Source organism: Microtus pennsylvanicus, chromosome 5, assembly GCF_037038515.1.
Source record: "Microtus pennsylvanicus isolate mMicPen1 chromosome 5, mMicPen1.hap1, whole genome shotgun sequence".
In the NCBI taxonomy this organism is placed as follows: domain Eukaryota; kingdom Metazoa; phylum Chordata; class Mammalia; order Rodentia; family Cricetidae; genus Microtus; species Microtus pennsylvanicus.
The window spans coordinates 105,626,012-105,649,330 of record NC_134583.1 but is presented as its reverse complement, the minus strand read 5'-3'; the positions used below and the strand labels follow the sequence as shown (position 1 = coordinate 105,649,330).

At 44.6% G+C, this 23,319-nt stretch overlaps 1 protein-coding gene and 1 long non-coding RNA gene across 3 annotated transcripts in view; one reads left to right on the top strand and one right to left on the bottom strand.

Annotated features, from left to right (window-relative positions):
- Kank1 (KN motif and ankyrin repeat domains 1) overlaps positions 1–23,319 on the bottom strand; it is a 183,034-nt gene that overhangs the window by 114,574 nt on the left and 45,141 nt on the right. For both annotated transcript variants that reach the window (XM_075973753.1, XM_075973751.1), the window contains exon 2: positions 3,582–3,707. The gene's annotated coding sequence lies outside the window, so the exon portion shown is untranslated. The remainder of the gene's footprint in view (positions 1–3,581; positions 3,708–23,319) is intronic.
- On the top strand, positions 5,689–18,968 carry LOC142851154 (uncharacterized). Its single transcript, XR_012910743.1, has 3 exons — positions 5,689–5,906; positions 17,395–17,490; positions 18,867–18,968. It is a non-coding gene; the product is annotated as an uncharacterized LOC142851154 (long non-coding RNA).

Below are 23,319 nucleotides of genomic sequence, written 5' to 3'. Positions count from 1 at the left end.
CTCAAAAACAGAGGTCCTGAAGAATGACATCTGAGGTTCACAGCGGGCCTCTACATGCAAAAGGACGCATGTGCACATACGTTCGAACTCTCTCTCACACACACAATTATTTGTAGAAAGAATGAATTTTTTTCATCTTTTTTATTGTTTTTGTTGAGCTATATATTTTTCTCTGATCCCCGCTCCCCGCTTCATCCCAGTTCCCCTTCTACTCTCTCCCATGATCCCTACACTCCCAATTTACTCAGGAGATCTTGTCTTTTCCAATTCCCATGTAGATCCGATCCATGTATGTCTCTCTTAGGGTCCTCATTGGTGTCTAGGTTCTCTGGGATTGTGATTTGTAGGCTTGTTTTCTTTGCTTTATGTTTAAAAACCACTTATGAGTGAGTACATATGATATTTGTCTTTCTGTGTCTGAGTTACCTCGCTCAATATGATGTTTTCTAGCTCCATCCATTTGCCTGCAAATTATAAGATGTCACTATTTTTTTCCTGCTGTGTAGTACTCCATTGTGTAAATGTACCACATCTTCTTTACCCACTCTTCAATCATGGGGCATCTGAATTGTTTCCAGGTTCTGATTATGACAAACAATGCTGCTATGAACACAGCTGAGCACATATCCTTGTGGTATTTCTGGGTCCTGATGTAGGTAGTTTCCTAATTTTCTGAAAAATCACCAGGCATAGACTATTGGAGTAAGTGTCGCCTTGTTGGAGGAAGTGTGTCACTGGGGGTGGGCTTTGAGGTTTCAGAACCTCATGCCAATCTCCTATAGATTAGGATATAGTTCTCAGATACTGCTCCTGTGCCTGCCTGCACGCTGCCATGCTCCCTGCCATGATAACGGACTGAACCTCTGAAACTGGGAGGAAGCCCCAATAAAAGGTTTGCTCTGAGTTGCCTTGATCATGGTGTCTCTTTGTGTCACATGGTCACAGCAATGGAAGAGTGACCAAGACAAGGACATGGTTCTCCGTTGGTAGAGTACTTTTGTCACATGCATGAAGCCCTGAGTTGGACCCTCAGCACTACACAAATTGGTTGTGAACAGCACATAACAGTAGTCCTAGCACTCAAAGGGTGAAGCTAGGAGGATAAGAAGTTCAAAGCTGGTCAGAAGGATGGCTCAGAAGGCAAAGACCTGGCAACCTGAATACAATCCCTAGAAGCCATGTTTATGTGAAAGGAGAGGGTCAACTCTACAAAGTTATTCTCTGACCCTGACACCCATGCGTGTGCTGAGGCATACTCACCCCTATACACACACAATGCACAGCATGAGTAACTGTGTGTGCACATGTATGCCATGTGCGCGTGTATGCATGTGCACACACACAGAGAAAGAGCACACTGACAACAACAGTAATAATAACCTTTTGAAAGAAATTCCAGGTCAGCCTAGGCCTGACTCAAACAGCCAAGAAGGAAAACCTTTTTTGTTGGATCTTTATTTAGCCCTTTGATCTCTGAAGTCCTCAATGTCCCCGTTTATGCACACTCTCTACGCAGTTCCCTGTCATACTCCTAACATATCCAAGCTCCCTTCTCCAAACTCTGCTGCCCTCTCCTAGGGAGCATTGGTTTTGTTCTTTCTGTACCAGGACATCTCTGGCCCTGGCTCTCTCCACCCGCCACTCTGTGGCTTTATCCTTACACAGAGAACATCAAGAATGAGGATTAAAGATACAAAGACAGAATCTAGAGTGCTTGCCAGCTCTGCCACTGACCATTCCGTGACCTGAAGTGAGCAAAACCTTTAATCCTCAAGTTAATTTCCTTCACTATAAAACCAGGGTAGTAACAGCAGTTCTACCTCCCTGACCAGTATGCAGAGAGGAACGTGTGTGTGTGTGTGTGCCTCTGTGTGTGTGTGTGCCTGTGTGTGTGTGTGTTTAAGTCCGATGGGAGTTGTAAAGTTACAAGAGCCTGGCTACCCTGTTTCTGCTCTGCCCTCGTACATGACCTCCCTGCATCAACTGAGGCAGGAATGGTGATGTGTGAGCTTCAGCTAATCAGTGGTCTAGTTTCTACTGTGATTTACTAATTTAATAATCACATTCCATTCAAACCAAGTACAGCCTTTCTTTCTATTTTGTTTTGTTTCTGTGAGCATGTACTTCTGGAAGACAGCTGCAGCCAACCAAGGCAGAACATCCTGAAGAGTTTTATAAGGGAAGTCAGGGAAACTGAGGCAGAGTAACCCTCCTCTGATCTAATGCCAAGCAACTTACTGGAGAGCCTGCACCTTTCTGCACTGTCTTGCAACTCCATCAGCGATGACAAAAAGAGAGCATGCAGATGTGATGGTCTCTAGAATATTGGATGGAAGAGGACATATGCAAGGACCTTTGGGATCTCTAAAACCAAGACAAGGTCATTCAAATTGCAGTCTTCAAGTGATGCTGGCCATCATCAGTTACTTCTCTATCCTGAAGCCAAGGAGCTGCATTGGCACAGCCTTCTGAAAACCAACGAGCAGAGTGTCCCATCAACCCTGGCAAGGTCACGGTGGTAGCGACTCATCCCACAGAGATCATCATACCTGTGGATAGCAAAGACTCGCAACAAGGAAGCTTCTAAAATGAGAGAGAGAGAAGTGGTGTATACAGCCAAGAAAAGGAGAGGGTGGAGAGACTGAACTTTTCACAGTCCTGTAAAAGGGTCTGTTGTTGAATTGTGTACAACCGCCTATTGGTAGGGCTCATTAGCTCACTAGCCCAAGTTTACAAGCATGGATAAGTCACTTAGTTTCCCAAAGTCTCAATTTTCTTAGTTGCAAACGGTGACAAAGGCTCTCACAGCATCATTGAGAGTTAATATACTGACAGGTCAGAAAGATGGCTTTGCAGGTAAATGCGGCGCTATTCAAACCCCATGACCTGAGTTCAGTGCCCACAATCCACAGCGGAAGGAGAACCCAGCCCTGAATGTTGTCCTCTGACCTTTGCATGCACACACATGCACAAACCATAATAAAGGACAAAAGAAATAATCTCAGTAGGAGTCAATAAATTAAAACCTACCAAGGGGGTGCTGCAGAGACTGGCACAGGGCAGTGCGGTAAATGTCAATCATTCCTAAACCAATCTAGGAAATGAAGCACACATACTACATAAACTGAGAAAATAACTCAGTGAAATACTAATATCTCTGAAAGTGGGACAATAATTTTCTATTAAACTCCCTGTATGTTTACTTTTGTCTTTGAAAATATGTAAGTATTTCCATTTATTTCAAGTAGCCTTAATAATACTTCTCTTGATCTAATAAGTTTTTTCTAGTATAATCCAGGCTATGCACACTGTGTTTATGGAAATGGAATATTTTATTGATTTAATCTGAGGAGGAATATATTTCACCTCCATTTTTCAGCGTCAAACAGCCTGCTCATATTTCATCCTATAAAAAATATTTTCTGCACTCTTATACATTTTCAGATTAAGAGTGCTCTGAATGGAATATCAGAACACAAGAACCTATGGGATGGAATGGATTAATACCTGTAGAAAGTAAAGTTATAGGAGAGAAACACGACCACTCTGTGATGGCTCTAAGATAAAAAGTAAAACCTTACCTTAATCACGTAAGGTCGGAGGTTACCACAATAAACATTTCAACTCTGCAGACAACTCCCTAGTGGGGTCAGAAGATGGCCGTCACTCAGTAGTGCAGTGGTCCATCCAGTTGGGCGACAATCCTTCTGAAAGGGAAGAGATCTCACTGAGGAAGTGATGACGCAATCCTCTCTCTAGGTTGAGACTGCAGGCAGGGTAGCCAACGACTGGAGTCAGCTATGCATTTCCGAAATCAAACCTCTCTTACGTTGATGTACTCTTTCCAAGAAAAGGGATCTGTCCCTCACCGCCTTTCAGCCTTAGTTGTTACCGTCTTCTGTGTGGTTGCTAAGACATACATAGGTCAGCTCATGCATCCCACCCATCTTTCCGTGGTTTCCTGTCATTTTATACTCAGACCACTCCATCATCAACACTCTGAGTGGCGGTTCCCTGGGATAAAAACCTTGGGACTGTCACTCAGTCACGCTCTCACGGCTCCCAACTCCAACATCCCTCCAGCAGCATCTTTCTTGAGCCTCCGTTTTAATAACAGTGATTTGGTACCACTGCCTGCTGCTACATCCATTGGCGTATTGCATGTGCCTACGATTTCTTAACCTGTGGCCTGGACTCTTCCTGTAGATTGCCACCTGTCCATTTTCTTCCTATTACCTGCACAACCTTGAACAGATCGCCCTTGTCCCCGAGCTCTTGGTTTCCTTGACTACACAATCAAGCACCGATGCGGCTTTCACACCCTCATTGCTCTAGGAAATCAGAGGTCCCTGGGCAGGACCCATGCTCCTGCCATTCTGCAGAATGTAACCAGGTTATGTTTGCTCTGCCAAGTATCTCAGCTTCGCTATTAATAAAATGACAGGCTGCATCCCAGAGCCTGCTGTAGAAGAAGAACAGGGCGATCTTTTGTCTCGCTGATCCACCACAGGTCCTCGACAGCATCAGCCTTTCCCATCCCGCCTTACAGACTATACCAGCTCTCTAGCTTTAAAATTTCTAAACCCCGAGTCCTCTTTTATCCACAGCCCCAGTCTTAAAGATTTGTCTTCTACCAAATATAAACTCCTCTGGCGGCTTTCAGTTCGCCCATGACCTACCATCCACTAACTATGTGCTACCAGTTTCCAATTCCTTCTCTTCCAGTGAGACTAACGGACTACCAAAAATATGCACCCTTCCACCCTGCCTGTGTAACCATCAGGTCCCCTTGTGAGGGCACCTTGCTACAGCTTCCAGCCCCAGCAATGCCCACCATCCACACACTGCAAGCCTCACACACCACCTAACATTACTGTCCAATGTAGCATTGTGTATCGAGTTTAGATGTCCGGCTGTGTTTATTAAGGTTTTTACTTCAGTGTAGACCATATTAGTTTTTATAAGCCAATTCTCTTCTGCGTCAGCTCTGTCAATGCTCTTCAAAGTCAGCAGGCCTTTACTAAATTTCCTTTACTAAAAGGGATTTCAAAGTTTTCACCATAAAGACATTATAAATGTTTGAGGTGATATATCTGCCTGAACTTAATAATTCATAATGTATATGTGTTTTAAACTATATCGTTAGCCAATTGCGTACAATTTTTGTGTGCCAGGTTCAATTACTAGTGGGTACCAGGTCAAGATACATAAGAATATAGCCCAGGACATTTATAGAAGACACCTAGAGGCAATGTCAAAGGACACCACTTATAGACTATTCTAAGGCTCGTCTCATGGAGCTAGGAGATGAGTTTTAAGTATGTCCGACACATATTAGATCTCATGCCAAAGTGAGCATGCTCGAATTTCAAATGGTGTCTCATAACCAAGCTCTCAGCATCACTGAATAACTTGCCATGGGAAAAGATGATGGGTGACTGCAATTTTATCCCAAAGATGACAGAAAAGGAACTAAAGGAAATACCCTAGAGAGGAGAGCCTTATTTGGACAGCCGCTTTCAGAGCGCGCAGCAGCTAAGCTCACTTCGTGGTGGGCCAGGAAACAGAGAGAGCTAGCAGGATACAATTCGGTGTGTGATGATATACCCCCAGGGATGCGCTACTTCCTCCGGTCAGCTCCCAAAATCTTACCACCAGCTGGAGACACTTCAGTTCCAAGCTGTCCAACTCTGCTCTGCCAACGCCACCCTGCTTGCCTGGTTTTGTCTCCCTAAGAAATCTCACAGAGACATTCAACACTTTCTGCCGTCAGCTCAGGAAAGCTGGCGTCTAGTCGACTTCTACATCAGTCTCCTGCTTCAGGAACGCGATGGACGGTCACTCACACAGACCACAGATAGGGCACCGCGACACGCCGACAGCACAGTGCTGGGTAATCTATATAGGTAAGGCTCAATTATCTTTAAAGTAACATGTTCTCGTCGTCCAAAATAGTGTTTGTTGTAAACTTGGAGGTGGCAGCGCACGCCTTTAATCCCAGCCCTTGGAGGCAGAGGCAGGTGGATCTGTGAGTTCCAGGAAACCCTATCTTGAAAACCAAAAACAAAAAATAGTGTTATTCTCAGCAATAAGTTTAGAAAATTCAAGAGATAAAGCTTTTTAAGTGCCAGTAGCCTCTCACTGAATCTTCTCCCACTTTGGTATGTATGCAAGGCCAATTTATAGACCTAACACACAAACAGGAATATTCTGGCATTATTTGTGACGGGATTTTCCCATTTATTTGAAAAAAAAAGCACTGCCATTTAATAGTTTCCTACATTTTTATTTTAATGGCTGTATGGGATTTTTAAAACCCCTTGGGCTCACTGAGATAGTTTCTAAGCTTTGACTATAAACCAGTGCTGTAACACCATCCGTGATTTTTCCGGGAAAAGTCACAGGCTAATCACGTAGAACATAAGGAGCTGACGCCGTGAACAGCTGCACATAAGAACGTCAAATGCCACGGCGCACAGCAACGCCACTGCTCCACAGCCCTCTACTGCTTGGGTAGTAGTTTATTTAATATTATAGTCTAGAGACACTTCAGACTCAGTGTGCACATGAAGCTGAACACGTTACCATCTTAGACTTTTTGTTCATGCCCTTGGTTTATTTTTCTACCCGAGTGTTCTCCTTGTGGATTTACACTATCTCATGATATCAAGGGCATTTTCTGCTTGCTACCCTAACTATACATTGACTGGGAAAGCAAAGTCTAGGGAAGCTCCTGAGTCACAGAAAGGACCCTGGGGTGGGGGTCTTGCGTCTTGCATGTTGAAAGACACTGACTTGCCTTCTTCGCCTTGCTGATCATTTCCTCGCTTATGCTTTTCCAGAAGAGGAACATCGAAGTAAGTTCATGAGTCAACGCAACCCTCATAGAGACAAATGAACAAACAAGATCGCCCCCACTTACTAAGCAAGAGGTGCCTACTCTTCCAACCCTTTAGGAGGCGATTAGGTGGGCACTAGCGTTCCTCTTTTATGGACAAACACGCAGCACAGAGAGAGATACTTGGTTCTACATATAAACCATGTAGGGATGGGACGATGGCTTACTAAGTGCTTGCTACACACGCACAAGGACCTGAGTTCAGATCCCGGCGCCTATGTAAAAGCAAGGCGGGACAGCCACATGTTTGGAATCCTAGTGCTTTAGGGGTGAGGTGAAGGCACATGGATCCCTGGTATCTCTGACCAGATTGTCTGGCTACAATGGTTAAGCTCAGGGTTCAATAACATAGTATGCTTTAAAAAGGAGAGTTTGGAACAATAAAAGACAAGGGACATTGACCTCTAGACTCTATTATAGGTGCATACACAGGCATGCTTGCACACACACACCAAGCCATACCCTGCTTCTTAAGACTGTGGTTTTGGTTTCTTAGCTGTAATCCCAGAAGCCAAGTCGATTCTGTTCGCCAACTTCAAACATCTAGCTCCGTCCATTCTCTTGAGCTTCTCTAGTAAACTCAGTCCTGAGCAAACTCACTTCTCTCCCTTTATTTTTCTCGATACTGCAGGGTCATTCTGATAACACATAAAACGTTAAGTATTTTTAGCTGGGAACCAAGGCTACTCTATCAGCGTCTACAAACTCAGCCTCTACAAACTCAACGGCAAATGCTTTCCTTTCTTCCAAAGTCCTTCAGTGGTTTATGGGTTAGCGGCAGCCATAGTAACAGTACACACCTAAACCCTTCTTTTGTCAAAGGTGAAGCGCACTGTGCTCTATAAATATTTTATGCACAGTCCGTCCCATGCTGCAACTCTAGATGCCGAGGGCTTCAGGGAACTCTCTGGTAAACACTGTTTCTATCCATGCTGGGTGTGGGCTTCATCATCCTGTATGTGTCCTCCCCGCTTAGGCCTAATTATCTGCCCCAAATGCCTACTCGTTCTTTACTGTATTAGCTGTGCTGTGGGCAAGGAAGAAGGGTCTAAAGTAAGGACAAAAGCAGACAGCTGATAACTAAACCTTCCCGCACTCACAGCTCTCTACTGAGGCCTGGGGGCAAAAGTTCATGGCTGTGTGACCCTGGAAGATAGGTTTTTAATCAGAGAATATTAGTGGAACCAAATGACTCATTGTCAGAAAGGGAAAACACATACTTTGATTAATTTAGCGATGATTTAAAAACAGTGCTATATAAATTTGAAGGTTAGTGTACAATAGAAAGTTGCAAATCGGCTTTGGGAAGCCTAATGTCTTCAATTCCTCTGCCATCTGATAGCAGCGACAGGCCCACACATCTCAGGAGACATAAGCAGGGACAGCTGGCATCCCCACAGTGTGGATGCAGCCACAGATGCTATGGAAGAGCCGTGACTAGGTGACCTGAGGAAGCGCGGCTTATAGACCGCCCGGCAGCACCCAGCCCTGAGGTAGCTCAGCACTGACTTGAGGGCAGGAAGCTTTCTTAGTGTTTAAATGCTAGTTGTATATAGATAGCTCTGGCTTCCCAGATTCAGGGAGGCTACCACAGCCAGCAGAGCCACATCTAGCCTCTGGCTGCACCCACAGGAGAGTGGGAGCCCCAGGAGAAAGCCCAGATGCTAAACTTATACTTGTGTGGCCTGAAATGTGGTCCAAAAGTGGCAGGGACCAGCATTAATTAACACAGGACCCAAAGGCCTGACTGACACTGTGACATGCTATCAGGTCTGAAAGCGTAACACATCTTGTCTTAGGGTTTCTACTGCTGTGCTGAGACACCATGACCACAGCAACCCTTATGAAGGAAAACATTTCACGGGCTGGTTAACATTTTGAAGACTTAATCCAATATCCTCATGGTGGGAAGCAAGGCAGCACACAGGCAGACGTGGTGCTGGAGAAGGAGCTGAGAGTTCTACATTTGGAATTCGTAAACACGTTTCAAAGAACCTTAAATTACCAATGGAAAGACAAAGATAAACTTCTTTTTAAAAGCAGGATTCAATTATCTGCAGTCTCCAAGAAACACTCTTCACTAGCAAGCTAGATGCAGAGGGAAAAGATGGAAGCCAATCGGGCAAGGAAGCCGAAACGTGAAAAAAAGTTGGGAGGATTTGGATCTCTGACCAAAATTAGAGGAGATTTTAAAAGATTTTCCTACGTATTAGTGGAAAAATCATGGCAAAGATAAAATTGTAAACATACATGCGCTGAAGACTGGGGCTTCCAATTCTGAACTAATAGTTGTAAAAATCAAGTCGGCCTGTCTCAGCCGGGTGGTGGTGACGCACACCTTTAATCTCAGCACTCAGGAGGCAGAAGCAGGTGGATCTGTGAGTTCGAGGTCAGCCTGGTCTATAAAGTGAGTTCCAGGACAGCCAGGGCTACACAGAGTAACCTAGGGGGTGGAGTGGGGGTATGGGAATAGTACATCCTTAGATAAGTCATCGAAACTAAAATCAGCAAAGAAACTTCAGAGTTAAGATCAAAGGGACTTAATAAGGTACCTACAGAATAGCTCATGTATTAGGCAACAAAAAACATTCTTCTCTGCAGCCCAATGGACCGTCTCTAAAACAGACTCCATTCTAGACCACAAGAAAGTCTTAACAAATACAAAAGAATCCAAATAATTCCTGTATATTACCAGATCACAGTAAACTAAAAGGCAGACGTCAATAGCAAGAGAAACTTCAAAAACTAGGCAAATGCAGATACTAGGAGGCACAGGGCTACTGTATGACCATTAAAAATGTTTAAAAGTTGTGCTTAAAACCAATACTTCTCAAATATTAGCAGGGTTTGTTAAATTGGTTGCTCCCATCTCAGAACTTCTGACTCAAGGGGTTTGGGGTAGAGCCTGTGAACTGTGTTCCTCCAGCATCCCCAGATGATGCCGCTTGCGGTCCAGAGATCACATTTTAGAGAAGCAGAAGACGCGAACTCTCTGGGAGATGATGCACGGTTAGTGTTGGCTATCTAGAGATCCCTTCAAACTCTGCACACCAGAGCACTTGCTACCTGGCAGGCAAAGGATATTAATGGCTTACAAGATAAGGTCCCACAGGCTGATATAAAATCAGTTTCAGGAGAAGTGCCAAGTTTATCTGGAAGCTTCCTGTATCTGAGTCGAGCCAGCATGTGCAGACTCTGAGTCACATTATCTCCCCCAGGGACCCTGAGCAGAAAGCCAACACAGACATGGGGCCTGGACCTGAATGACAGCTCCATGAAGAGGAAGTGCCACAATGCTCTGGACACAGCGAACCAAGGGCAGCAGAGTGGAGGTAACTCGGCGGGCTCTTATGAACTCCCTGGCATCCCTCTGCACCGCCGAAGACTACCTTTGTGGCCCTGGTAAGGCTGTCTATGGCAGTCCCCAAAAGAGGTTGCTTCCACGGGTGATGGCGTGGAGACTCCAGAGAAGTCTATCACCAGGGCAGACCTTGACAACGAAACTGATGCAATGATTAAAAGGATGCTTCCAGCCTGTGGCTCGCAATCTTTACCCTATCAGAAGTATTCAGCGACACCTGAGAACATTAGCTTGCCAAAAACCTCCCTGATGCTGTGGACCCTGATGATGGTCCAGAGATCACAGCAGAGAGCCACGGTTCACGTCACTGTCCCCTGCCTGTTACCTAAGCACCAGATCTGATAGTGACCACATTAATACACACAGAGAAATCCCTCACTAGGAATATGGCTTTTGTCACCACTATGTGGCAGACCTCAGGCATGCACTAGACAGACTTCATGCCCTTCCTATTGACCTGTAAATGGACACTTATCTCCAGACTGTTATAAATCCCCCACTACTATGCAAATTTAAAGATGTTACTTCGTATCAGAAACTACTTTGCCTCTTAGAATATTTTTCCTGGTTTAATTGAAATACATTATGACATTTAAAACAGGATCCAGAACTCCTCCCTTGAAAAACAATATGTGAGATAAAGATGCAGGAGCTTTTAATTTCTTTTTTCTATTTTCAACTAAAGCTTTGAGAATGGGAGCCTTCTTTAAAAAAGAAATCACAATCTGAAACTATTTCTCAGTGTTTTCGTTTTTTTCCTCATAAACAAACAAGCTCTGTGGTATGGTGCAGGCAATAATACAGGTTTCAATTAAAACACCCATTCACATACATGTATGCATGTGCGCGCGTGCACACACACACACACACACACACACACACACACACATACACACACAAGTGCATGCGCGGCTTTCAATAAAGCATTACAAACCTAAGGCAACTCCCATGTTGCTCATCTTGGGAATGTATAAATATCCTACTACAATCCAGAAGGAAAGGGTGGGAGGTGGGGCCAGGGCTCAGCTGCAGCGCTGCTCATGGGACCTGCAGTATTGACTAACAGAACCTCAGCACCAGCGCTGATCTTCCGGCCGACACCTGTCCCTTTAAACCCACACCCATGCCCATCCTCGTGCTCCTTAGTCTGTAGGGAAGGTTACAAAGGACAAGCTTCTGCCTTTCCCAAGAGCTCAGGGGCATAAGGTGAGCCTTCCAAGTCTTTGAAGCCAGAGAACAAAGACCATGTGACAGGCAGGACATCTCTGTGATTTTATGGGCTAAGACACCTTTCCCCTATGAAAGACAAATCCAGATTGCCCTGGCACACACTCTGGAAGCACTGAGCCATGGGGGATGGGCCAGCCCACTAGTCCCCTCCCTGGTTCCTCCAAACACCTTATGTTTTCTGTCCTCGGCCTTTAATTAAAGTTAGCTGCAGTTACAGAAACAAGACGCTCATTGTTCTCGCAAGTCAACCCATCTCAAAAGCGCACCTTTCCAAACTGCGCTCCTCTGTGAGATGGGAAAACTGACCTTCCAACTTCAGCCACTTTCCTTTTTAACTGTGTGTGTGTGTGTAAGTGACTGCAAGCATGTGTGTGCAACACACATAAATACATGGTGCTCATGGATGCAAGAAGACGCATCAGACTCCCTGCAACTGGAGTCACAGATGGTTGTGAGCTGGGGACAGAAGCCAGATCCTCTCTCTGCACAATCGACTGCTCAACCACTGAGCCATCTCTCCAGGCACCTATCAGCCACTTTTACTGCAATGATATATATATGAGAAAGGGTTTCTCTGTGTAGCCCTGGTTGTCCTGGAACCTGCTCTGTAGACCAGGCTGGCCTCCAACTCAGATATATCCACCTGCCTCTGCCTCCTGAGTGCTAGGATTAAAGGCATGTGCCACTACTACCTAGCAACAAAGTATCAGTTTAATTTTTATTAAATTGAATACACGTAGGTATTTTGCTTGCTTGTATGTTTGGGCATCATGTGCAAGCAGTGCCTCTGAAAGCCAGAAGAGGGCACCAGATCCCCAGACACTGGCATCACAGAGGACTGTGAATCACCAGGTGAGTGCTGGGAACCAAAGTCAGGTCCTCTGCAAGAGCAGCCAGCACTTTTAACCCTTATCACATTATCTTGCATTCTTCGGTGAACCGGCTCTGTGGAGGTGAGATGAACGCAGGAAGCATGCTCAAGCATGCTCACGACATAACTTCAGACCCACACCTTCCTGAACCCTGAGAGCCAGTGACTAAAATCCACGCCAGTTCTCATTTATCAAGCTTCCTAGGAGAAAAGGGGATTTCCTTTTAAAAATCAAACTCCCCGGGATTAACAGATATATAGCTGCAAGGTTTGAAGAGACTGCCATGAATGCAAAAGCAAGTCCTGCTGAGAGTAACCCCAGCACTGCCTTCCTGTGCTATTTCAGCATGAGACCGTAGCTCTGGGACTCCTCGCTATAAAACTGGAAAATACCAAGTCATTTTCCCAGAAATAGCAGGCACTCATGCAACAAACACATTAACATTTTAAACTTTCCTGCTAAAATGTGCATGCCTTAAAAACACATTTATTCCAGTCACTATTACACATATAAGCCTGGGGTGTATTAGTGGAAGCAAACATCAACTTCTTGGTTTCAACTTGTTTTAAACTGAAGTACTCCACTGGGCAGGCGTGGCTGCACATATCTGTAATCCCGGTAATCAGGAGGCAAAGGTTTGGTAGCCACAAGTTTGGGGTAAGCCTAGTCCACATAGATAAGGAACTGCCTCAAAAAGACAATCAACCAAAAGACAGAAGCAGATGTCCTCGCAAAAACGCCTGCCCACAGGGAAGCTGGACAGAATGTAGGAAACTTAAGACTTGATCTATGAAATATGAAACAAAGGAGCTGAATTCTGTTCACCAAATGCCTAATTTCCCTATACATCAATATTTCTCTCTGGATAATTTATTTATTGCCTTTAAATGAAATGTGTTGCTTTTCTGATAAAGGACACTGCTCACTCTGTGTGTTTAAGATTCTCAGCTGAGACCCTGAATGCCAACAATATTCCTGGTATTTATTCAAAAAAGCCAAATTGGGGCTGAAGAATTGGCTCAGAGGTTAAGAGCACTCGTTGCTATGGCAAAGGGCCTGGCTTCAGTTCCAAACACCCACATAGTGGCTCACAACCTTCTATAATTCCAGTTCCAAGGGATATATCACCTTCTTCTGACCTCACGTGTAACTGGTACACATACATACATACAGACATACATACATACAAACATAGATGCAGGCAAAAACACTCATACAGATAAATAACAAAATTGTTTAAAACACATTAGTCAACTATCTGACTGTGACGTATGTGAGATTATACATGCCTAGAATCCACACAGTAGGTCATGGCCATTATTGTCTTTTTTGTTTAAATGTGTTTATTTTCGGTGCTGATGACCAAACCCACAGCCGCACATATACTAGGCAAGCACTCTACCATGCTGCCTCCCCAGCTCAAACTTGTTCATTAAAAAAAAAAACAATAACAACAACAACAAAAACTTTGGCTTGCAAAATGGCTCAGCAGGTGAAAAGATTTGCAATACAAGGCTGATATTTCAAGTTCCATCCAGGAACAGAGGGTAGAAGGGGAAAAAGAAAAAACTCTTAAACAATTTTCTCTGACCTCTGCCCAGTCATGGTACACATACCTGTACCCATTCTTATTTCATTTTATATTTTCATTTTAAAATGAGGCACGGTTACATACTTGCCTATTAAATAGAAAAACACCTACTTGGCTCTATAATGTGATCTCCTTTGCTAAATCTCAATAAAATGAAAATGAAATTTATGCCCTGGCCATGCTGAAGCCTTCATGGGCAGCCTGTATATGGCGGCTCTGTTGAACTTGTCCATATTAGGGTTTCATGATCTAAGTTGATGAGGATGACTGACCAAGTCTCTTCCTCAAGAGGGCACCAGATCTTATTACAGATGGTTGTGAGCCACTATGTGGTAGCTGGGAATTGAACTCAGGACCTTTAGAAGGGCAGGTTGTGTGAATGTTCCTCACTCCGGCTGTGAATTCCCCTGTTTTCTCAGGGTAGGTGCTGAGACTTTCATTTAATAAGAGACCAGCGGTTGAATGAGTCTAGCAAGGAACACTGCTAGAGAAACAGTAACTTCTGCCTTAGTACTACCTCCAGCAACTGTCAACAACCTCTAGCAACCGTCAACAACCCCATCAACAACCCCCAGCAACCGCCAACAACCCCCAGCAACCTTCAACAACCTCCCTAAAGAAGGTTTGCTCTGCCATTGACAGGACTGTATAACAAATCACAGTTTGCCTTGAGAACAAGACCTGTTCTGCAGAGAACACAACAATACTTGTCACACACAATTTACCATGGGGTTAATCCTGGATGGAGCCCTTCTCAGATGGACTGTGCCCAGGGGGATGGGTACCATTTTGTGGAAGTGCAAATTGGTGATTGACAGTTAATTGATTTAACAAGACACACCCACCATCCTTGGTAGTTACAGTTTGAGTTTGTTTGTTTTCTTTTCTGAGACAAAGTTTCTCTGTGTAACACTGACTGTCCTGGAACCTGCTCCATGGACCAGGCTGGCTTCCAACTCAGAGATCCACCTGCCTCTGTCTCTCAAGTGCTGGGATTAAAGACCTTAGAATAGTTACAGTTTTTTTTTTCCTTACTGTTTGTAACTTCTGCTGGGTGTGTGTGGGGGGGGGGGTGTTAATGCTCATTTAAAAAGTATTTACAAAGAAATGCACTTGTTGCTTACTTCATTATTGTAACAAAAAGTCAGAAAAAAATATGAGACAAACATTTAAAAAGTTGATAAAGTCTAACAAAAAACTATGGAAATGGGCTTTCAAGCTAATAAATTCGCATTTAAAATCAACATAATTTGCTACCTAGTGTATATGTGTGTGTGTGTATACAATCTAAGTTAATGCAGGCAGATGATTTTAGAAAGGAAAGTGGTCTCCAGCCTTGAATTTCCATAATAAATGGTGTTAAACAGATGCATCCAGATTTTATTAAAAGCATTAAATCCAGCCCTGCCTGTCAGGGTGATGAAAGTCCTTTAACAGATGAACCGCTTGGTAAAAAGCCCCTGGGGACCCAGTCTAGGTCACAGGTTAGGTTTCTGGGGACCACATCTTGATTTCTTTTCCCTGGATTGGATAGGGCATCCATCAGCTGGGCCTCTGGGCAGCCAGACAGCACAACTTGACCTCGAAGCTCTTCCGCTAGGCGTCGAGGCTTCATGTTCAGTTTGTGCTCAAGACGTTTTTTCCCCCCTACAGTCACGAAAATGTTATTTGGGATTGGAAAAAGCAAGACTAAGCCATCTTTATATTAATTTTTTTTCAAATGTACACAAATATAAATCATACTAGAGCATAGATTGAAGAGTTCCATAAACTCTTGCAAGCAACCATGACAAACCACACTCCAAGCACAAATTAAGACAAAGCCATGACAGGAGTGACAGGCATTTGCACAAATGAGTCCCAACACACGAAAAGCAAGTTCTTCTAAATAATTATTGATTTAAAGAAACACAAATCCAGTTTCATGGTTATTAATATGGAAATACAGAAAGGTTTAGCGCAAAGAAAGTATAGAATTAAAGAACACCTCCCAGTGATCAGTGACCAGGAGAACAAAGGGAGACATAAGCCTTGAGAGATTAAAGAGAACCACCTGCCCAAATAACAAATAACCAATTGGCTTGAAAAAAAGGTCACAATGAATAAACGCACTGAACAATTACAAAACAATAACAACAACAAAAAAAACAGAAATAACAATTTTAACAACTTCTCAGAAATTTCACCCAAGAGTAAATAGTTACGGGAGACAGGATGCAAGGAGGAACCAAGGAGCCAGTCCAGGCGCATCTCAGCTCAGTGAGTTTGACACCAGGAAAGGAAAGAAGGCCTTGGAAGAGCGGCAGGGAGGCAGGTGGACAGCGCTGGGTCAGAAGCCACACCCTATGGAAAGAGACGCTGCACCAAGGGTCTCCTCAGGCTGAGCGGCTGTTCCCAGATGAAGAGGACAGTTAGGAGAGCCACAGGAGCCGCTTCCTGGAGGGAGCCGAGCCCTGACACATTTCAGCGGGAGAGGAGAGCAAAAGCAGCTTTAAAATGAATCCATTTAGTAAAATGTATCAAGTCTTCAATCTGGTTACAATTTTGTTTGGCTTTGGTTAGACAGCTTCTCACTCTGTAGCCTAGGCTGACCTTGAACACGCAGTAATCCTCTTGCCTCAGCCTCCCAAATGCTGAGATTAAAGGCAAGAGCGACCACGTCTGGTGTACAATTTATTTTAATGTTACTTCTGACCCTATAATTTTGCACCTATAAACACATAGTAAGGAAATAATAAAATACATCTAAGATGTCTTGGATGTTTTTAAACACGTCCAAGATGTCTGCTCTGTTGGTGAAGTGCTTGGCACTTAAGCGTGGGGACCTGAATCCAACTCCCCCCCGCAACTAGTGTAAAAGGGCCGAACACCATGCCAAGAGCATGCCTGTAAACCTGTTGCCGGGAGGACGCAGAGACACAAGATCTGTGGGCTTCCCTGGTCAGCTGGCCTAGCCGAGTTGGTGAGCTCTAGGTGCCGCATGATTGACAAAGACGCCAAGATAGACCTGTGTGCTTGTGTGTGACAGTCAGCCCAATGGCTTCAGTCACTGATTTATCTTGACAAGGACCAAGTTTTCAAAAATTTGATTCTTCAACTACTGTGCAGACATTACACATTTAATGAAGGGAAAGTAAATTTATATTTAAGTTGAAAGCTAGGTAGGAAGTTTTAAAAAAAGTGACTGTAGAATTTAAATGGTTTCACTTTTCATTTGAAGTCTATCTGGGAAGGCTTATTTTTTTTTTCTTTTACATCAACTTATTTACTTGGGAGCCAGGATGCACGCCAAAGCCTGTGGAAGTCAGAAGACACTCAGGAGCCAAACCTTTCCATGCCTGACTGAGTAATCTGCAGCTATAGACAAATGACAGGGTCTCTGACTGCCCAGGCTACACAGCCCAGCATGGCCCTGAACACTGATCTTCTGCTTCTAACTCAGACGTTTCTCCAGGTAACCAAGATTTACCAGGAACCAGTTCGGCAGCAAACCTCCACGAAGAAGAGACCTACAGAAGTTCCACTTCCGGAAGAAAAGGTTTCACACCTACCTGGTTTCATTGTCGCTGTGCCTCCCAGCTAAGAGACGCTTCAAAAGCATCAGTTGCTGGGTGCGATAGACCAGAAGGGACTTGGAAGAAGAGTTAAGCTTTGTAGAGAAACCTTTTAAGGCCTCTAGGTGCACAGAGCTAGATGGGAGCGACAGTCACCTCCCCATTGTCAGGGTTACGGGCAACATTCTAAAGTCGGGGTGCTACCATTTTCTTGTGGCCAGCAGCCACAAGCCAGCGAAGGCAGGTGGCCATGAAGGCTCTGTATATAGTGAGTAGTCTCCAGTTACTAAAATTACAAAAAGGTTGCCTAGCCACTCTTTCTGGTCTTCACAAGGGTCATAGGTGTAGGACCCAGCCACGAGAAGCTTAAAAGAGGCCTGAGTCTCCGTAGTTTTCCCTGAGGCAATACCTGGTTGCAAGAAAGACCACAAACTGAGACTACCCAGGCACCACCCAAAAACAGACCATCCAAAGGAAATTCCTAACGTTCCAACCATTGTAGATAGGATCACCTGCCAGCACACACCCATCGCTTTTGATCGGGACACCACTAGACAAATGCCACCCAATCAGGACTGAACCCGTTATCCCAAACCCTGCTAATGTAACTTTCCTGGGTGTTGCCTTTAAATAGTACTGCCCCCTCTCAACTGCTGTGCTGCCGAAGTTCCTGCCGGCTTGAACTTGTGTACAAGAATAAACCTTGCTTTTACATTTCAGTGAGTCAGTCTCCCTGGTGGTCTTTTGGGGTCCCCAATGGGGACTGGGCATAACAACAGGCAACACAGAGGAAGGCAGGCTTTGTTCCCTTTTCTCAGGGTACTCTGTGTAATGGGAAGGTCGGTCACTGCTCAGTTTCCCCAGACTCCTCCACACTGAAGGCGCAACCACATATGCGCTACACGGTGATCCCCTCTTGAACCTGTGTGGATGAGAATGAACTCATGGGGAGACGCTAAAGTAATGTTGTTGATGGGCTCGTTTGAGCGTATCTGACAAGGAAAGGTGAGCTTAGACCATCAGCTCTCACCTGCCAGGAATCTGGGTGAGGAAGCAGAGGGAAGCAGCAGGGAGCACGGGGGGGGGGGGGTGGAAGAGGGGCCACCAGGGGCTAAGCTGGGTGCAAGCTCAAATTCTAGGACTGCCAAACTGTTGGATTGAGCAGAAGGTGGAGCACCGCATGCCTTTTCGGTAGAATCTGATATTAACGAAGCCAACCTGGCTCCTGGGACACTTAAAACACCGCCTTTTCCACATCCTTGTGTTAGCAGTGTATTCTAGTTTAATTTCTGTTGCTGTAAGAAGCATTCTGACCAAAGCAACTCAGGTATGGAAATAATTTACTGTCTTACACTTCTAGGTCACTGGTCATCACAGAGGGAGGTCTCGACAAAAACTCAAAACAGGAACTCTGCTCTCAGACTCCCACTCCTCCAGCTTGCACCTGCCCAGGGATGGTACCACCCAAGGTGCGCTAGGTCACCCTACTCAATTAACTATTAAGACACCCACCCCCACCAGCTCAGCCACGCCCACAGGCTCATCTGATCAGTCTTTTTTTTGCAACCAAGGCTTTTCTCTCCCATGACACTAGGTTGTGGTAAGTGGATAATTAACGCTAATTAGGGCACAGGACAACTATGTGTACTTCATGCTGTTAACATGAAACAATCAGACCATGAACCTCTATGTACACAGGCATGTGTGGATCACTTGTGCAAACTGTCTCGATTGAGGGCGTGGCTCAGACTGCTTTGTTGAAGGTAAAGGTATAATAATTTTTAGTACACTTATTCATATCCAACCACGGCAGTTGGTTCTCTCCTTCCACCATGTGAGACCCAGGAACTGAACACAGGTCGCCAGGCATGGCAGTGCATTTCTTTGCCTGCTGGGCCACCTCCGGGGCTCTCAAAATGTTTTTATACTTAGAGCTGACACAGAAACTGCATTTTCTATCACACTGAGTGACGGGGTTAGGACACTTGCCAAGAATCATGACAAAGACCCTGTCCTCAAGGAGCTCATGGGCCACAATGTGTAACAGAGAAGAGAAACATCTGTGACTCTTCCCTGGAGCCCAGCAGTGGTCTCTTAGCGCCTATGTGAGCCCTGTCATGGGGCTCTTACACCATTTTCCAGCAACAACATTACCACTGCTGGAGCATACTGCTGGGCCAGTAGCCCCTAAGAAGCGCTGGAATATACTGCACTTGTTCGATTTCTTCTTAGAGGAGCCATCGTCTAAGAAAGCAGGCACAAATACAACTACATTGAATTTCTTCGGTGCTTTTTTCACCCAAAGGCCAGGGATAAGAAATGAATTATTCTATTCTTATTGATATATATACACATAATAATCATACTGTCCTAAACTCATCGAGTACTTACTTGAGAAGTGGACTCGCAGGCTTCTCTCTTGGGCTGCATCTTCTGAGTGGTAGTGAGAGAAGGACCCTCCAGAAGAAAACCTCCACTTCTGTTCTCAAGCAACAATGCAGAGAACTGACACAATGTCACTCAGCTACACAAAGGCTCCTCAGACTTTCCAGTGAGAGGAGCACTCGTTATTACAGACCACACACAATGCACAAAGGGCGGAGACACAGAGTTGCCATATCGGGAACAAAGGGACACTGACTTCCTAGCACATCAGAGTGTGACAGATGAAATGAAACAAAATTTCTTTTTTTTTTTCCCCTTCGAGACAGGGTTTCTATGTGTAGCCTTGGAGCCTATCCTGGAACTCACTCTGTAGACCAGGCTTCCTCCAACTCAGAGAGATCCTCCTGCCTCTGTCTCCTGGGTGCTGGTGGGATTAAAAGCATGTGCCACCACTGCCTGGCCAAAAATAATTTTTGATAAGGGTGAGTAAATCAATTCTGATACAAAATTGCATTCCATTGCTCTGAGAGATTGTACACAACGGAGTCACAGGTCATAGGACTAGATCTATTGTAAGAAAAACAAAACAAAACAAAAAAAGCAAAAATCATATGTAAACAGATTAAAAATCATCTTGAGAACACCAGCATGCAGCAACTGGAATCAGCTGAAATCAACCAGCCTCCATATTCCCATTTTAAATCAAAGAATAAAAGGGTTAATCCCATAAAGAAGACAAGTACATTTTTTTCAAGTAGGAAAAAAAAGCAGATTTATTGTTTCATGTTGTGAGAAGCTGACTTTGCAAGCTCCGTTTTAAAGAAGGGGCTTTATCTTAAGCCATATAATGGGGGGGGGGGGGATCTCAGCTCCAGAAATGTGCTGCCATAGCAGAAATCTGAACAGATACCCAAAAAATGGCCAATTAAGAAGACAAGGAACAGGGCCATAAAATTTAACAAGGTCCAGATGTTCGTGGGAGGCATCCCGTCCTTGAAGATACCTTGTCAATTTATTAATGGCTCTTTGTTAGGTTTTCACGCCCCAAAACTGACCAACTGGTTCAGAAACTATCTTATCCTATGTACTCCTCACCTGATCCCAAGACGACAGGACTCGAACTCCCCTGATTACAGCATTTCCCCTTTAAAAGTTTGCCCCTTCCCCGGGTTCGGGGCTACACTTCCGTCACCCACTGCCTTGGCGTGGTGGAGGTGTGGTCCAAACTCCAGTTTGAATATTATTAAAAGCCCTCATGCAATTTGCATCAGAAATCTGGCGCCATTTGGGGACCAGAAACTTGGGCATAACAATGTCACACAGGCTGCAGCCCCTTCTGTTCTCGCATTCATTCGACAAATGCGGAACCAGCTATGAGCCAAACACTGAAGCAGTAAAATTAGAATACCTCTTCCTGATGAGGCTTATTAGCTCCTTTGTCCATTAGGAATGTTCTAGGAGCTGATGATGACAGCCAATATCCATGTGGGGGTTTACAGATGAAAAAGTACCACGCACGCGCTGCTGCATATAATTCTCACAGTAACTTTGTGAAATGTGGTAACTGGTTGTTTGTCTCATTTGCACAAGGCTCATGGAGGTCCAGTGCTCACGCAGGCAGTATGGATGGATCTACTGCGTGGAGAAGCCCTGCTTTCCACACTGTCTAAGCAGGCTGTGCCTGGGGGCTGCCAGGATCAAACATCAGCAAAATGATCCTGAACTTATGGCTGATTCCAGTCTCCCCAGAAGCAAAGCTTACTCGATACTGGGATTGTATAGAAATGCAACTGATTTATTTCATACAAGACTGGCATACACACCTTTAATCTCAGCACTCAGGAGGCAGAGGCAGGTGGATCTCTGACTTCAAGACCAGCCTGGTCTACAGAGCGAGTCCCAGAACAGCCAGGGCTACACGGAGAAACCCTGTCTCAAAAACAAACAAGCAAGCAAACCCAGATGAGGTGGTCTGTCTCTAGTGTGGAGGTAAGAGATTTCTTAGGTCAAGGTCATCCACCTCCTTAGCAAGCTCAAGGCCAGCCTGGGCTACAGGAGACCCTGTGTCTCAACTAAAACTGAAAATTAACTAATGAGTTAAGAAAGACTGAATGGTTAATTACTGTGTGACATCTCTGGAGCACTGCATGAGACTGCCCCTGTGCCTCTCTGTGCTGGTCGATGTCCACAGAGCTCTTCGGATGTAGCAATCTCCTGCACTATTTTTCTAAGGACAGATGGTTTTGGATGCATATAAGTGTTTTGTCTATACGTCTGTTCAATATTTGCATGCAATAACAGTAGAGGCCAGAAGAGAGTTCCAGGATTCCATGGAACTGAATTTACAGACTGCTATGAGCAGCTGTGTGGGTGGTGGGAATCTAAACATGTCTCTACTGATAGATCTTAATTAGATACAAACTCCTACTATGCCATCTCTGACTTGGGATACCAGGCTTAACAAATTCTTTCATACCACTGGTAAGGCAGTTTGGCATGAAATACCCAGAGCAGGGAGTAAGAACGAAAGAACTAACTTCAACCAGCATTCTATTTATGAGACTCTGACCATGTTCTTCATCAAAGATCACATTGCCCGAACTAAGATTCCTTGCCACTTGGTAAGAACTACACTGCCCATTTGACTGAATGAAATTCCCTGGAACTGGCATTACAGATGACTGTGAGCTGCCACGAGGGTGCCGGGAATCTAACCTGGATCCTCTAGAATAGTAACCAGTTCTCTTAACCTTAAAGCCACCTCTTTATCCCCAAAGATAATTTTAGTAAGAGTACATTCATGTAAATGGCATTCAAGAGATTTATAAACATGAGAAGATATATAGGCCCAACCAAATGAAAAAAAGCAACTGCTAATATTAATGATATAGATGTTTATGTATGTTTGCAAAGGCAAACCACTGTGTTCATAAAAAGAGAGGGCATGTTCTCTCTCTCTCTCTCTCTCTCTCTCTCTCTCTCTCTCTCTCTCTCTCTCTCGTATTTGAACCATCCTCCCCCTCCACTTCCTTCACTCTCAGATTGTGCCTTTCCCCTTCTTTTCAGAGCACTTCTCTAGAAAATACTATGTGGGAGAGAGTTCCTGTTCACCAGGGAGAGCCTGACACATGTGCAAACTACACGAGGCCGAGGAAAGTTCCAGAAGGGGAGAGCTAGTGTCCAGGAAGGAATGTGTTGTCAGGCTTGGAGCACAGGCATGAAGAAGGCAGAGGCCAGCCTGGGTACATGATGGGACATCTCTGCATTTAAGGAAGCAACTGAGACTTCACTTAGGACCGTCTAAAGCCTTCTGGGCCATGCTTAGAAAAAACCGAGGCCTTTTCTATTTCAGAAAATTACTCAGGTTTGATCTCTTAAAAACAGCCATTGTCTTTTCCATCATTTGGTCTCCTGTCTTCAAAAACTGC